This window comes from Lissotriton vulgaris, unplaced genomic scaffold (assembly GCF_964263255.1).
Source record: "Lissotriton vulgaris unplaced genomic scaffold, aLisVul1.2 SCAFFOLD_2536, whole genome shotgun sequence".
Classification (NCBI taxonomy): domain Eukaryota; kingdom Metazoa; phylum Chordata; class Amphibia; order Caudata; family Salamandridae; genus Lissotriton; species Lissotriton vulgaris.
This window is the reverse complement of record NW_028250569.1, coordinates 218,804-235,473: the sequence shown is the minus strand read 5'-3', so window position 1 is coordinate 235,473 and position 16,670 is coordinate 218,804. Positions and strand designations below refer to the sequence as shown.

General features: G+C 54.8%; 4 non-coding genes across 4 annotated transcripts; all 4 read left to right on the top strand.

Annotated features, from left to right (window-relative positions):
- Nucleotides 1-67: 67 nt before the first annotated feature.
- On the top strand, nt 68-186 carry LOC147663209 (5S ribosomal RNA). Its single transcript, XR_015305381.1, has one exon. It is a non-coding gene; the product is annotated as a 5S ribosomal RNA (ribosomal RNA).
- Nucleotides 187-4,363: 4,177 nt separating this feature from the next.
- Nucleotides 4,364-4,482, top strand: LOC147663208 (5S ribosomal RNA). The gene has a single exon (XR_015305380.1). It is a non-coding gene; the product is annotated as a 5S ribosomal RNA (ribosomal RNA).
- A 4,176-nt stretch (nt 4,483-8,658) lies between these two features.
- Nucleotides 8,659-8,777, top strand: LOC147663207 (5S ribosomal RNA). Its single transcript, XR_015305379.1, has one exon. It is a non-coding gene; the product is annotated as a 5S ribosomal RNA (ribosomal RNA).
- A 4,176-nt stretch (nt 8,778-12,953) lies between these two features.
- Nucleotides 12,954-13,072, top strand: LOC147663206 (5S ribosomal RNA). The gene has a single exon (XR_015305378.1). It is a non-coding gene; the product is annotated as a 5S ribosomal RNA (ribosomal RNA).
- Nucleotides 13,073-16,670: the final 3,598 nt, after the last annotated feature.

Below are 16,670 nucleotides of genomic sequence, written 5' to 3'. Positions count from 1 at the left end.
GGAAGGGAGCCTGGTGACGTGACAGGGGCTGGCTCAGCACAAGAGGCCTGCACCGGCAGGCTCTCGTGCCTACGGCCATACCACCCTGAATGCGCCCGATCTCGTCCGATCTCGGAAGCTAAGCAGGGTCGGGCCTGGTTAGTACTTGGATGGGAGACCGCCTGGGAATACCAGGTGCTGTAGGCATTTTGCTTCTCGCTAGAGGCACTTCTGGTTTTTTCTTCTTCTGTTTTTTGGGGGTGGGGGCATTTCTTCTATTCTTTTATTGTATCTTTCTTCAAAAAGAAAACGCCATCAAGTCCACAACACGCAGGGTCCATAACTTTCCATTCGGAAATTGAAAATTCGGCTGAACTTTACACTGGGTCAAAAAAGATGAAACCCTTTGCCCCAAGATAGGACAGGGGACAGGGGACAGGGGACCCACCCCCCAGCGCAGGGTTTTCTTCTGCTGCTGCTGGGCTGCTCCGGGTGCAGGATCGGTTCCTGGTCGCCCTCTTTTGGCCTTCCCCAGTAGCCCGGGAGCAGGGGGAGGGCTGAGGCAGAGAGGCAGGCAGCGAGTGCCGTTCAGTACAACCGAGAAGGGGCGCACACGCATACACACTCACTTACACTCATGCATTCACATGCAGACACTCGTACCCTCCCCCCCCCCCCCCCCCTTTCGGGAGACTCACTCACAAATACACATACACTCATACATACTAACACGCACGAACCAAACAGTCAATAAACAAGCATTTACAACGCAATAGGGGGCGCAGCATTAAAGTTTGAGTTACTGGCATTGTAAATGACAATGCTTTGCATTAACCTTTTTTTATTTTTATTTGCAATTGGTATATAAACATTGTTTGTGAATGGTTAGCTGATGTGGTGGTGTCCCCGAGTGATGTGGTGGTGTCCCTGAGTGACGTGGTGGTACCCTTGAGTGGTGTCTCTGAGTGATGTGGTGGTGTCCCTGAGTGATGCGGTGGTGTTCCTGAGTGAAATGGTGTTTGAGGGTGAGGGTGTGAGGGTGAGAGGGTTGTGAGGGTGAGGGGTGTGAGGCTGTAAGGGCGAGTGAGGGTGTGTGAGGGTGAGTGAGCGTGTGTGAGGGTGAGGGTGTGTGAGGGTGAGGGTGTGTGAGGGTGAGTGATGGTGGGTGAGGGTGAGTGAGGGTGTGTGAGGGTCAGAGGGTGCTGCTTTGGAGGAGGGCGTGAAAACATATGTCAGTGCCCGTGGTCAAAGCAATTAAGATGTAATCCACCATTCTCCCCCTCTCCTGGACCCCATTCATATTCGAATCCCAGTTTTCCCTTTCCCTAAAAAACGCCAACTACTTTATAAGCCGGCCCACATTCCCCTCCCCAACACCCAGCTCTGCAGGTTGAAAGGGAGGGAGGGAGGGATGGATGGATGGATGGATGGACACACACACACACACACACACGTTACAACTTTACTTTCTTAATAAATCATTGTCACTAGATCGTATTTATTAATCAAGTATATATTCACTCACTGCTCTATCTCACACGCTGAGGAGCAGTCACACTCGGTCCCCGTGTTCTCTCTTCACGCACTCGCCAATCTCTCTCAAACAGACGCATGTATTTCTCTCCCACGCACATGCATTTCACCCTCGCTCTCTCTCACACTCCAAGCTGATTCCCCTTCTACATCTCCATCACACACGCCTGCCCACTACGGTTGCCCTTCTTTTCGCACATTCGCCACTCTCTCCTTCACACTTTGAGGCAAAACTCACTCACACCCAGCCCTCTTGCTCCCGCCTAGAAACACACACACACTCCGTCACACATACATATAGTATTCTACAAGCAGGGCAAGTAACTTTGGTCACGGCGAGCGTTCACTGACGTCACCTACATCATGGGGCTGTGGCGCGCGGCGGAGCCATCACCGTGAGCGTGCACGTCGGCAGCTCCGCGACTTACTCACGCGCGCGACGAAATCCCATGCGCGAGTGGCCAGTTCTTGTCTCTCCTTCTCCCATTGACGATGCTGGGCGCTTGGCCAGCTCTTGTCTCCACTCGTTGTCAGCTGAGCCGACGACTATAGTTCTCGCAGCGAGAGCGCGCTTTCACGTGCTTTTCGCAGACGAGACCTAAAAAGCGACACTCAACTGCTGCTGCAGGGCTCGGGGAGCTGCCAGGAGGGTTGGGACTGCTACCTTGGTCAGCCAATGAGGGGAGGCAGCAGTCCCTCACTGGTCACAGAGCAGGATGGGGGACAGAGTCAGCGACAGACACTCGGCCGTTGGCACTTCAGGGCTTAAAAACGAAGCGCCCCGCTACGAGGCTATCACGGACGCTCTCCCTTGTCACGAGGGGGAGGGCCTCCAGGACATTTGCTGAGCTGAGGAGGTCAGGCCCACCGGAGCTGTGCCGTCCTCAGCCCAGCAAACTTCAGCTTAGGCAGCCGGGAGCCTGTGCATTTAGCGCATGTTCAGCTCCTGGCTGCCTGGCCTGAACATAAAGAGTGTTTGTCTAGCTGTCCTTTCTTCAGCCTGACGTGCAATCTTTTTCTCCAAAAAGGGCGGGGCAGGGCCTCACTGCCCTTAAGGAGGGGCGGCTGCTGAAGTCAGGCCGCTTACAAGGAGGACCCTTCACCCAGGCAGCACTCAGTCCCTCCTCTGAGTCTCTCTTCTCTATGCACACTGGGGCGGGCCCTGGACATGGATGTGATGTGCATATCAGGCCTCTGTCCCGGATAAATAGGAAAAGGAAACTTGCAGCCAGAGCTGCACAGAAAAAAAAGTGTCACTCCAATGTTTCTGCGGGCGAGCCAGAGTTGAAGAGCGGTAGCCCGGCAGGCGCTGCCACATAGAGCAGTGGCCTGATAGAGTGCCTTAGAGGCCAGTGCAAAGCAAGGCTAGGCACTTGGGGGCAGTTTTACAAGCCCCTTGCGCCTCTTTTACACCGCCGTTGCGACGCAGTGGCGGCGCAAAGCCAGCGCCACTCTGCGGGGTATTTACAACGTGACGCATCTGGGAGATGCATCACGTTGTAAAGCCCTGCACCACATGTAGGCGTTACGGCGCAAGAACGCCTCCCAAAAGTGGCTGAGTGAAATCGACAAGATTTCAGTCAGCTACTTTTAAGGCCATGCTGCGTCAAAACCCTGCGCCTGCTTGAAGCAGGCGTAAGGTTTGACGCAGCATTTCAAGGATAGGGCACCCCCGAGCCTTGCTGGAGCTGCGTCGCGCCTGCGACGCAACTCCAGCAATGCGCCGCCTTTACGGCAGCAGATGCGTCACGCATCTGTCCATTTTTGCCCCATGGTGCGGCGCATCCATGGTGGCGCAGCCGTGACGCACAATAACTGGCGCATCCCTGCTGCCGATATGCAGGGATGCGCCAGTTATTGTAAATGTGCCCCAACGTGAAAAGCCCAGGCTGCGGCTTTGCTAGCTCTCCGGCTGGCACCTGAAGGGAGGTCGGAGCCAGTGTGTGATTGGAAAAGAAGCGAGCGCAAGGCTGGAGGAAGATTTGGCTATCTGTAGCAAGCTTGCCAAGGGTTGTTGGAGTGAAGCGTGCAAGTGAGGTGCAGTGCAGCAGGTTCCAGAGTGGAGGGGGTTGCCAGCACAAGAGACCTGAAGCGGCAGCCTCTCATGCCTACGGCCATACCTGTAGGTATGTTGCCACTCGCTGACACCAAGCTCGGCCCTTGCACAATCACACCTAATCTAACTCGCTAAGAGCACTTTTAAAAAAAAAAAGAAAAAACATATTCTGCTCTCCTCCTCTCCTCTCCGCTTTTTTTTCCTTCTTTTTTTTTTCATGTATTTTATACAAAATCCGGCATGGAGTTTACAATATGCGTGGCCCTTAACTGTAAACTCGAAAACTGAAAGAAAAGGAAGAAAAGCTTTGCCCTAGGACAGAGGGCTCCCAGTGGGGAGCTGCTGCAAGCTGCTGCTGCTGATGATGGGCAGCGCCGGCCCCGGTTCCGGGCCCCCCTCTCTCGGCTGGGAGCGAGCAGGGGGCTGCTGAGGCAGAGAGCCAGGCGGGTGACCTGAAGGGCCCTGGACTACTCGGGCCCTCACCTCACTCGCTCAGTGCAAAGCAAGAAGTGCCTGGAGGCCAGTGCGAAGCAAGGCTAGGCGCTTGTTAAATGAAAAGGCCAGGCTGCTGGTGTGCTGGTGCTGCTGCTGCTGCTAGTGCCGGCCCCTTTCTTTAGAAGGGCGGTCCCAGCTTCAGCAAGCGCGAGAGATGGCCGTGCTTGGCCGTGTGCAGGAACTTTGAAAGGGAGGGCAGGTGTTTAAAGGGACTGGAAGTGTTTAAATGCACTGGAAGGGAGCCTGGTGACGTGACAGGGGCTGGCTCAGCACAAGAGGCCTGCACCGGCAGGCTCTCGTGCCTACGGCCATACCACCCTGAATGCGCCCGATCTCGTCCGATCTCGGAAGCTAAGCAGGGTCGGGCCTGGTTAGTACTTGGATGGGAGACCGCCTGGGAATACCAGGTGCTGTAGGCATTTTGCTTCTCGCTAGAGGCACTTCTGGTTTTTTCTTCTTCTGTTTTTTGGGGGTGGGGGCATTTCTTCTATTCTTTTATTGTATCTTTCTTCAAAAAGAAAACGCCATCAAGTCCACAACACGCAGGGTCCATAACTTTCCATTCGGAAATTGAAAATTCGGCTGAACTTTACACTGGGTCAAAAAAGATGAAACCCTTTGCCCCAAGATAGGACAGGGGACAGGGGACAGGGGACCCACCCCCCAGCGCAGGGTTTTCTTCTGCTGCTGCTGGGCTGCTCCGGGTGCAGGATCGGTTCCTGGTCGCCCTCTTTTGGCCTTCCCCAGTAGCCCGGGAGCAGGGGGAGGGCTGAGGCAGAGAGGCAGGCAGCGAGTGCCGTTCAGTACAACCGAGAAGGGGCGCACACGCATACACACTCACTTACACTCATGCATTCACATGCAGACACTCGTACCCTCCCCCCCCCCCCCCCCTTTCGGGAGACTCACTCACAAATACACATACACTCATACATACTAACACGCACGAACCAAACAGTCAATAAACAAGCATTTACAACGCAATAGGGGGCGCAGCATTAAAGTTTGAGTTACTGGCATTGTAAATGACAATGCTTTGCATTAACCTTTTTTTATTTTTATTTGCAATTGGTATATAAACATTGTTTGTGAATGGTTAGCTGATGTGGTGGTGTCCCCGAGTGATGTGGTGGTGTCCCTGAGTGACGTGGTGGTACCCTTGAGTGGTGTCTCTGAGTGATGTGGTGGTGTCCCTGAGTGATGCGGTGGTGTTCCTGAGTGAAATGGTGTTTGAGGGTGAGGGTGTGAGGGTGAGAGGGTTGTGAGGGTGAGGGGTGTGAGGCTGTAAGGGCGAGTGAGGGTGTGTGAGGGTGAGTGAGCGTGTGTGAGGGTGAGGGTGTGTGAGGGTGAGGGTGTGTGAGGGTGAGTGATGGTGGGTGAGGGTGAGTGAGGGTGTGTGAGGGTCAGAGGGTGCTGCTTTGGAGGAGGGCGTGAAAACATATGTCAGTGCCCGTGGTCAAAGCAATTAAGATGTAATCCACCATTCTCCCCCTCTCCTGGACCCCATTCATATTCGAATCCCAGTTTTCCCTTTCCCTAAAAAACGCCAACTACTTTATAAGCCGGCCCACATTCCCCTCCCCAACACCCAGCTCTGCAGGTTGAAAGGGAGGGAGGGAGGGATGGATGGATGGATGGATGGACACACACACACACACACACACGTTACAACTTTACTTTCTTAATAAATCATTGTCACTAGATCGTATTTATTAATCAAGTATATATTCACTCACTGCTCTATCTCACACGCTGAGGAGCAGTCACACTCGGTCCCCGTGTTCTCTCTTCACGCACTCGCCAATCTCTCTCAAACAGACGCATGTATTTCTCTCCCACGCACATGCATTTCACCCTCGCTCTCTCTCACACTCCAAGCTGATTCCCCTTCTACATCTCCATCACACACGCCTGCCCACTACGGTTGCCCTTCTTTTCGCACATTCGCCACTCTCTCCTTCACACTTTGAGGCAAAACTCACTCACACCCAGCCCTCTTGCTCCCGCCTAGAAACACACACACACTCCGTCACACATACATATAGTATTCTACAAGCAGGGCAAGTAACTTTGGTCACGGCGAGCGTTCACTGACGTCACCTACATCATGGGGCTGTGGCGCGCGGCGGAGCCATCACCGTGAGCGTGCACGTCGGCAGCTCCGCGACTTACTCACGCGCGCGACGAAATCCCATGCGCGAGTGGCCAGTTCTTGTCTCTCCTTCTCCCATTGACGATGCTGGGCGCTTGGCCAGCTCTTGTCTCCACTCGTTGTCAGCTGAGCCGACGACTATAGTTCTCGCAGCGAGAGCGCGCTTTCACGTGCTTTTCGCAGACGAGACCTAAAAAGCGACACTCAACTGCTGCTGCAGGGCTCGGGGAGCTGCCAGGAGGGTTGGGACTGCTACCTTGGTCAGCCAATGAGGGGAGGCAGCAGTCCCTCACTGGTCACAGAGCAGGATGGGGGACAGAGTCAGCGACAGACACTCGGCCGTTGGCACTTCAGGGCTTAAAAACGAAGCGCCCCGCTACGAGGCTATCACGGACGCTCTCCCTTGTCACGAGGGGGAGGGCCTCCAGGACATTTGCTGAGCTGAGGAGGTCAGGCCCACCGGAGCTGTGCCGTCCTCAGCCCAGCAAACTTCAGCTTAGGCAGCCGGGAGCCTGTGCATTTAGCGCATGTTCAGCTCCTGGCTGCCTGGCCTGAACATAAAGAGTGTTTGTCTAGCTGTCCTTTCTTCAGCCTGACGTGCAATCTTTTTCTCCAAAAAGGGCGGGGCAGGGCCTCACTGCCCTTAAGGAGGGGCGGCTGCTGAAGTCAGGCCGCTTACAAGGAGGACCCTTCACCCAGGCAGCACTCAGTCCCTCCTCTGAGTCTCTCTTCTCTATGCACACTGGGGCGGGCCCTGGACATGGATGTGATGTGCATATCAGGCCTCTGTCCCGGATAAATAGGAAAAGGAAACTTGCAGCCAGAGCTGCACAGAAAAAAAAGTGTCACTCCAATGTTTCTGCGGGCGAGCCAGAGTTGAAGAGCGGTAGCCCGGCAGGCGCTGCCACATAGAGCAGTGGCCTGATAGAGTGCCTTAGAGGCCAGTGCAAAGCAAGGCTAGGCACTTGGGGGCAGTTTTACAAGCCCCTTGCGCCTCTTTTACACCGCCGTTGCGACGCAGTGGCGGCGCAAAGCCAGCGCCACTCTGCGGGGTATTTACAACGTGACGCATCTGGGAGATGCATCACGTTGTAAAGCCCTGCACCACATGTAGGCGTTACGGCGCAAGAACGCCTCCCAAAAGTGGCTGAGTGAAATCGACAAGATTTCAGTCAGCTACTTTTAAGGCCATGCTGCGTCAAAACCCTGCGCCTGCTTGAAGCAGGCGTAAGGTTTGACGCAGCATTTCAAGGATAGGGCACCCCCGAGCCTTGCTGGAGCTGCGTCGCGCCTGCGACGCAACTCCAGCAATGCGCCGCCTTTACGGCAGCAGATGCGTCACGCATCTGTCCATTTTTGCCCCATGGTGCGGCGCATCCATGGTGGCGCAGCCGTGACGCACAATAACTGGCGCATCCCTGCTGCCGATATGCAGGGATGCGCCAGTTATTGTAAATGTGCCCCAACGTGAAAAGCCCAGGCTGCGGCTTTGCTAGCTCTCCGGCTGGCACCTGAAGGGAGGTCGGAGCCAGTGTGTGATTGGAAAAGAAGCGAGCGCAAGGCTGGAGGAAGATTTGGCTATCTGTAGCAAGCTTGCCAAGGGTTGTTGGAGTGAAGCGTGCAAGTGAGGTGCAGTGCAGCAGGTTCCAGAGTGGAGGGGGTTGCCAGCACAAGAGACCTGAAGCGGCAGCCTCTCATGCCTACGGCCATACCTGTAGGTATGTTGCCACTCGCTGACACCAAGCTCGGCCCTTGCACAATCACACCTAATCTAACTCGCTAAGAGCACTTTTAAAAAAAAAAAGAAAAAACATATTCTGCTCTCCTCCTCTCCTCTCCGCTTTTTTTTCCTTCTTTTTTTTTTCATGTATTTTATACAAAATCCGGCATGGAGTTTACAATATGCGTGGCCCTTAACTGTAAACTCGAAAACTGAAAGAAAAGGAAGAAAAGCTTTGCCCTAGGACAGAGGGCTCCCAGTGGGGAGCTGCTGCAAGCTGCTGCTGCTGATGATGGGCAGCGCCGGCCCCGGTTCCGGGCCCCCCTCTCTCGGCTGGGAGCGAGCAGGGGGCTGCTGAGGCAGAGAGCCAGGCGGGTGACCTGAAGGGCCCTGGACTACTCGGGCCCTCACCTCACTCGCTCAGTGCAAAGCAAGAAGTGCCTGGAGGCCAGTGCGAAGCAAGGCTAGGCGCTTGTTAAATGAAAAGGCCAGGCTGCTGGTGTGCTGGTGCTGCTGCTGCTGCTAGTGCCGGCCCCTTTCTTTAGAAGGGCGGTCCCAGCTTCAGCAAGCGCGAGAGATGGCCGTGCTTGGCCGTGTGCAGGAACTTTGAAAGGGAGGGCAGGTGTTTAAAGGGACTGGAAGTGTTTAAATGCACTGGAAGGGAGCCTGGTGACGTGACAGGGGCTGGCTCAGCACAAGAGGCCTGCACCGGCAGGCTCTCGTGCCTACGGCCATACCACCCTGAATGCGCCCGATCTCGTCCGATCTCGGAAGCTAAGCAGGGTCGGGCCTGGTTAGTACTTGGATGGGAGACCGCCTGGGAATACCAGGTGCTGTAGGCATTTTGCTTCTCGCTAGAGGCACTTCTGGTTTTTTCTTCTTCTGTTTTTTGGGGGTGGGGGCATTTCTTCTATTCTTTTATTGTATCTTTCTTCAAAAAGAAAACGCCATCAAGTCCACAACACGCAGGGTCCATAACTTTCCATTCGGAAATTGAAAATTCGGCTGAACTTTACACTGGGTCAAAAAAGATGAAACCCTTTGCCCCAAGATAGGACAGGGGACAGGGGACAGGGGACCCACCCCCCAGCGCAGGGTTTTCTTCTGCTGCTGCTGGGCTGCTCCGGGTGCAGGATCGGTTCCTGGTCGCCCTCTTTTGGCCTTCCCCAGTAGCCCGGGAGCAGGGGGAGGGCTGAGGCAGAGAGGCAGGCAGCGAGTGCCGTTCAGTACAACCGAGAAGGGGCGCACACGCATACACACTCACTTACACTCATGCATTCACATGCAGACACTCGTACCCTCCCCCCCCCCCCCCCCTTTCGGGAGACTCACTCACAAATACACATACACTCATACATACTAACACGCACGAACCAAACAGTCAATAAACAAGCATTTACAACGCAATAGGGGGCGCAGCATTAAAGTTTGAGTTACTGGCATTGTAAATGACAATGCTTTGCATTAACCTTTTTTTATTTTTATTTGCAATTGGTATATAAACATTGTTTGTGAATGGTTAGCTGATGTGGTGGTGTCCCCGAGTGATGTGGTGGTGTCCCTGAGTGACGTGGTGGTACCCTTGAGTGGTGTCTCTGAGTGATGTGGTGGTGTCCCTGAGTGATGCGGTGGTGTTCCTGAGTGAAATGGTGTTTGAGGGTGAGGGTGTGAGGGTGAGAGGGTTGTGAGGGTGAGGGGTGTGAGGCTGTAAGGGCGAGTGAGGGTGTGTGAGGGTGAGTGAGCGTGTGTGAGGGTGAGGGTGTGTGAGGGTGAGGGTGTGTGAGGGTGAGTGATGGTGGGTGAGGGTGAGTGAGGGTGTGTGAGGGTCAGAGGGTGCTGCTTTGGAGGAGGGCGTGAAAACATATGTCAGTGCCCGTGGTCAAAGCAATTAAGATGTAATCCACCATTCTCCCCCTCTCCTGGACCCCATTCATATTCGAATCCCAGTTTTCCCTTTCCCTAAAAAACGCCAACTACTTTATAAGCCGGCCCACATTCCCCTCCCCAACACCCAGCTCTGCAGGTTGAAAGGGAGGGAGGGAGGGATGGATGGATGGATGGATGGACACACACACACACACACACACGTTACAACTTTACTTTCTTAATAAATCATTGTCACTAGATCGTATTTATTAATCAAGTATATATTCACTCACTGCTCTATCTCACACGCTGAGGAGCAGTCACACTCGGTCCCCGTGTTCTCTCTTCACGCACTCGCCAATCTCTCTCAAACAGACGCATGTATTTCTCTCCCACGCACATGCATTTCACCCTCGCTCTCTCTCACACTCCAAGCTGATTCCCCTTCTACATCTCCATCACACACGCCTGCCCACTACGGTTGCCCTTCTTTTCGCACATTCGCCACTCTCTCCTTCACACTTTGAGGCAAAACTCACTCACACCCAGCCCTCTTGCTCCCGCCTAGAAACACACACACACTCCGTCACACATACATATAGTATTCTACAAGCAGGGCAAGTAACTTTGGTCACGGCGAGCGTTCACTGACGTCACCTACATCATGGGGCTGTGGCGCGCGGCGGAGCCATCACCGTGAGCGTGCACGTCGGCAGCTCCGCGACTTACTCACGCGCGCGACGAAATCCCATGCGCGAGTGGCCAGTTCTTGTCTCTCCTTCTCCCATTGACGATGCTGGGCGCTTGGCCAGCTCTTGTCTCCACTCGTTGTCAGCTGAGCCGACGACTATAGTTCTCGCAGCGAGAGCGCGCTTTCACGTGCTTTTCGCAGACGAGACCTAAAAAGCGACACTCAACTGCTGCTGCAGGGCTCGGGGAGCTGCCAGGAGGGTTGGGACTGCTACCTTGGTCAGCCAATGAGGGGAGGCAGCAGTCCCTCACTGGTCACAGAGCAGGATGGGGGACAGAGTCAGCGACAGACACTCGGCCGTTGGCACTTCAGGGCTTAAAAACGAAGCGCCCCGCTACGAGGCTATCACGGACGCTCTCCCTTGTCACGAGGGGGAGGGCCTCCAGGACATTTGCTGAGCTGAGGAGGTCAGGCCCACCGGAGCTGTGCCGTCCTCAGCCCAGCAAACTTCAGCTTAGGCAGCCGGGAGCCTGTGCATTTAGCGCATGTTCAGCTCCTGGCTGCCTGGCCTGAACATAAAGAGTGTTTGTCTAGCTGTCCTTTCTTCAGCCTGACGTGCAATCTTTTTCTCCAAAAAGGGCGGGGCAGGGCCTCACTGCCCTTAAGGAGGGGCGGCTGCTGAAGTCAGGCCGCTTACAAGGAGGACCCTTCACCCAGGCAGCACTCAGTCCCTCCTCTGAGTCTCTCTTCTCTATGCACACTGGGGCGGGCCCTGGACATGGATGTGATGTGCATATCAGGCCTCTGTCCCGGATAAATAGGAAAAGGAAACTTGCAGCCAGAGCTGCACAGAAAAAAAAGTGTCACTCCAATGTTTCTGCGGGCGAGCCAGAGTTGAAGAGCGGTAGCCCGGCAGGCGCTGCCACATAGAGCAGTGGCCTGATAGAGTGCCTTAGAGGCCAGTGCAAAGCAAGGCTAGGCACTTGGGGGCAGTTTTACAAGCCCCTTGCGCCTCTTTTACACCGCCGTTGCGACGCAGTGGCGGCGCAAAGCCAGCGCCACTCTGCGGGGTATTTACAACGTGACGCATCTGGGAGATGCATCACGTTGTAAAGCCCTGCACCACATGTAGGCGTTACGGCGCAAGAACGCCTCCCAAAAGTGGCTGAGTGAAATCGACAAGATTTCAGTCAGCTACTTTTAAGGCCATGCTGCGTCAAAACCCTGCGCCTGCTTGAAGCAGGCGTAAGGTTTGACGCAGCATTTCAAGGATAGGGCACCCCCGAGCCTTGCTGGAGCTGCGTCGCGCCTGCGACGCAACTCCAGCAATGCGCCGCCTTTACGGCAGCAGATGCGTCACGCATCTGTCCATTTTTGCCCCATGGTGCGGCGCATCCATGGTGGCGCAGCCGTGACGCACAATAACTGGCGCATCCCTGCTGCCGATATGCAGGGATGCGCCAGTTATTGTAAATGTGCCCCAACGTGAAAAGCCCAGGCTGCGGCTTTGCTAGCTCTCCGGCTGGCACCTGAAGGGAGGTCGGAGCCAGTGTGTGATTGGAAAAGAAGCGAGTGCAAGGCTGGAGGAAGATTTGGCTATCTGTAGCAAGCTTGCCAAGGGTTGTTGGAGTGAAGCGTGCAAGTGAGGTGCAGTGCAGCAGGTTCCAGAGTGGAGGGGGTTGCCAGCACAAGAGACCTGAAGCGGCAGCCTCTCATGCCTACGGCCATACCTGTAGGTATGTTGCCACTCGCTGACACCAAGCTCGGCCCTTGCACAATCACACCTAATCTAACTCGCTAAGAGCACTTTTAAAAAAAAAAAGAAAAAACATATTCTGCTCTCCTCCTCTCCTCTCCGCTTTTTTTTCCTTCTTTTTTTTTTCATGTATTTTATACAAAATCCGGCATGGAGTTTACAATATGCGTGGCCCTTAACTGTAAACTCGAAAACTGAAAGAAAAGGAAGAAAAGCTTTGCCCTAGGACAGAGGGCTCCCAGTGGGGAGCTGCTGCAAGCTGCTGCTGCTGATGATGGGCAGCGCCGGCCCCGGTTCCGGGCCCCCCTCTCTCGGCTGGGAGCGAGCAGGGGGCTGCTGAGGCAGAGAGCCAGGCGGGTGACCTGAAGGGCCCTGGACTACTCGGGCCCTCACCTCACTCGCTCAGTGCAAAGCAAGAAGTGCCTGGAGGCCAGTGCGAAGCAAGGCTAGGCGCTTGTTAAATGAAAAGGCCAGGCTGCTGGTGTGCTGGTGCTGCTGCTGCTGCTAGTGCCGGCCCCTTTCTTTAGAAGGGCGGTCCCAGCTTCAGCAAGCGCGAGAGATGGCCGTGCTTGGCCGTGTGCAGGAACTTTGAAAGGGAGGGCAGGTGTTTAAAGGGACTGGAAGTGTTTAAATGCACTGGAAGGGAGCCTGGTGACGTGACAGGGGCTGGCTCAGCACAAGAGGCCTGCACCGGCAGGCTCTCGTGCCTACGGCCATACCACCCTGAATGCGCCCGATCTCGTCCGATCTCGGAAGCTAAGCAGGGTCGGGCCTGGTTAGTACTTGGATGGGAGACCGCCTGGGAATACCAGGTGCTGTAGGCATTTTGCTTCTCGCTAGAGGCACTTCTGGTTTTTTCTTCTTCTGTTTTTTGGGGGTGGGGGCATTTCTTCTATTCTTTTATTGTATCTTTCTTCAAAAAGAAAACGCCATCAAGTCCACAACACGCAGGGTCCATAACTTTCCATTCGGAAATTGAAAATTCGGCTGAACTTTACACTGGGTCAAAAAAGATGAAACCCTTTGCCCCAAGATAGGACAGGGGACAGGGGACAGGGGACCCACCCCCCAGCGCAGGGTTTTCTTCTGCTGCTGCTGGGCTGCTCCGGGTGCAGGATCGGTTCCTGGTCGCCCTCTTTTGGCCTTCCCCAGTAGCCCGGGAGCAGGGGGAGGGCTGAGGCAGAGAGGCAGGCAGCGAGTGCCGTTCAGTACAACCGAGAAGGGGCGCACACGCATACACACTCACTTACACTCATGCATTCACATGCAGACACTCGTACCCTCCCCCCCCCCCCCCCTTTCGGGAGACTCACTCACAAATACACATACACTCATACATACTAACACGCACGAACCAAACAGTCAATAAACAAGCATTTACAACGCAATAGGGGGCGCAGCATTAAAGTTTGAGTTACTGGCATTGTAAATGACAATGCTTTGCATTAACCTTTTTTTATTTTTATTTGCAATTGGTATATAAACATTGTTTGTGAATGGTTAGCTGATGTGGTGGTGTCCCCGAGTGATGTGGTGGTGTCCCTGAGTGACGTGGTGGTACCCTTGAGTGGTGTCTCTGAGTGATGTGGTGGTGTCCCTGAGTGATGCGGTGGTGTTCCTGAGTGAAATGGTGTTTGAGGGTGAGGGTGTGAGGGTGAGAGGGTTGTGAGGGTGAGGGGTGTGAGGCTGTAAGGGCGAGTGAGGGTGTGTGAGGGTGAGTGAGCGTGTGTGAGGGTGAGGGTGTGTGAGGGTGAGGGTGTGTGAGGGTGAGTGATGGTGGGTGAGGGTGAGTGAGGGTGTGTGAGGGTCAGAGGGTGCTGCTTTGGAGGAGGGCGTGAAAACATATGTCAGTGCCCGTGGTCAAAGCAATTAAGATGTAATCCACCATTCTCCCCCTCTCCTGGACCCCATTCATATTCGAATCCCAGTTTTCCCTTTCCCTAAAAAACGCCAACTACTTTATAAGCCGGCCCACATTCCCCTCCCCAACACCCAGCTCTGCAGGTTGAAAGGGAGGGAGGGAGGGATGGATGGATGGATGGATGGACACACACACACACACACACACGTTACAACTTTACTTTCTTAATAAATCATTGTCACTAGATCGTATTTATTAATCAAGTATATATTCACTCACTGCTCTATCTCACACGCTGAGGAGCAGTCACACTCGGTCCCCGTGTTCTCTCTTCACGCACTCGCCAATCTCTCTCAAACAGACGCATGTATTTCTCTCCCACGCACATGCATTTCACCCTCGCTCTCTCTCACACTCCAAGCTGATTCCCCTTCTACATCTCCATCACACACGCCTGCCCACTACGGTTGCCCTTCTTTTCGCACATTCGCCACTCTCTCCTTCACACTTTGAGGCAAAACTCACTCACACCCAGCCCTCTTGCTCCCGCCTAGAAACACACACACACTCCGTCACACATACATATAGTATTCCTACAAGCAGGGCAAGTAACTTTGGTCACGGCGAGCGTTCACTGACGTCACCTACATCATGGGGCTGTGGCGCGCGGCGGAGCCATCACCGTGAGCGTGCACGTCGGCAGCTCCGCGACTTACTCACGCGCGCGACGAAATCCCATGCGCGAGTGGCCAGTTCTTGTCTCTCCTTCTCCCATTGACGATGCTGGGCGCTTGGCCAGCTCTTGTCTCCACTCGTTGTCAGCTGAGCCGACGACTATAGTTCTCGCAGCGAGAGCGCGCTTTCACGTGCTTTTCGCAGACGAGACCTAAAAAGCGACACTCAACTGCTGCTGCAGGGCTCGGGGAGCTGCCAGGAGGGTTGGGACTGCTACCTTGGTCAGCCAATGAGGGGAGGCAGCAGTCCCTCACTGGTCACAGAGCAGGATGGGGGACAGAGTCAGCGACAGACACTCGGCCGTTGGCACTTCAGGGCTTAAAAACGAAGCGCCCCGCTACGAGGCTATCACGGACGCTCTCCCTTGTCACGAGGGGGAGGGCCTCCAGGACATTTGCTGAGCTGAGGAGGTCAGGCCCACCGGAGCTGTGCCGTCCTCAGCCCAGCAAACTTCAGCTTAGGCAGCCGGGAGCCTGTGCATTTAGCGCATGTTCAGCTCCTGGCTGCCTGGCCTGAACATAAAGAGTGTTTGTCTAGCTGTCCTTTCTTCAGCCTGACGTGCAATCTTTTTCTCCAAAAAGGGCGGGGCAGGGCCTCACTGCCCTTAAGGAGGGGCGGCTGCTGAAGTCAGGCCGCTTACAAGGAGGACCCTTCACCCAGGCAGCACTCAGTCCCTCCTCTGAGTCTCTCTTCTCTATGCACACTGGGGCGGGCCCTGGACATGGATGTGATGTGCATATCAGGCCTCTGTCCCGGATAAATAGGAAAAGGAAACTTGCAGCCAGAGCTGCACAGAAAAAAAAGTGTCACTCCAATGTTTCTGCGGGCGAGCCAGAGTTGAAGAGCGGTAGCCCGGCAGGCGCTGCCACATAGAGCAGTGGCCTGATAGAGTGCCTTAGAGGCCAGTGCAAAGCAAGGCTAGGCACTTGGGGGCAGTTTTACAAGCCCCTTGCGCCTCTTTTACACCGCCGTTGCGACGCAGTGGCGGCGCAAAGCCAGCGCCACTCTGCGGGGTATTTACAACGTGACGCATCTGGGAGATGCATCACGTTGTAAAGCCCTGCACCACATGTAGGCGTTACGGCGCAAGAACGCCTCCCAAAAGTGGCTGAGTGAAATCGACAAGATTTCAGTCAGCTACTTTTAAGGCCATGCTGCGTCAAAACCCTGCGCCTGCTTGAAGCAGGCGTAAGGTTTGACGCAGCATTTCAAGGATAGGGCACCCCCGAGCCTTGCTGGAGCTGCGTCGCGCCTGCGACGCAACTCCAGCAATGCGCCGCCTTTACGGCAGCAGATGCGTCACGCATCTGTCCATTTTTGCCCCATGGTGCGGCGCATCCATGGTGGCGCAGCCGTGACGCACAATAACTGGCGCATCCCTGCTGCCGATATGCAGGGATGCGCCAGTTATTGTAAATGTGCCCCAACGTGAAAAGCCCAGGCTGCGGCTTTGCTAGCTCTCCGGCTGGCACCTGAAGGGAGGTCGGAGCCAGTGTGTGATTGGAAAAGAAGCGAGCGCAAGGCTGGAGGAAGATTTGGCTATCTGTAGCAAGCTTGCCAAGGGTTGTTGGAGTGAAGCGTGCAAGTGAGGTGCAGTGCAGCAGGTTCCAGAGTGGAGGGGGTTGCCAGCACAAGAGACCTGAAGCGGCAGCCTCTCATGCCTACGGCCATACCTGTAGGTATGTTGCCACTCGCTGACACCAAGCTCGGCCCTTGCACAATCACACCTAATCTAACTCGCTAAGAGCACTTTTAAAAAAAAAAAGAAAAAACATATTCTGCTCTCCTCCTCTCCTCTCCGCTTTTTTTTCCTTCTTTTTTTTTTC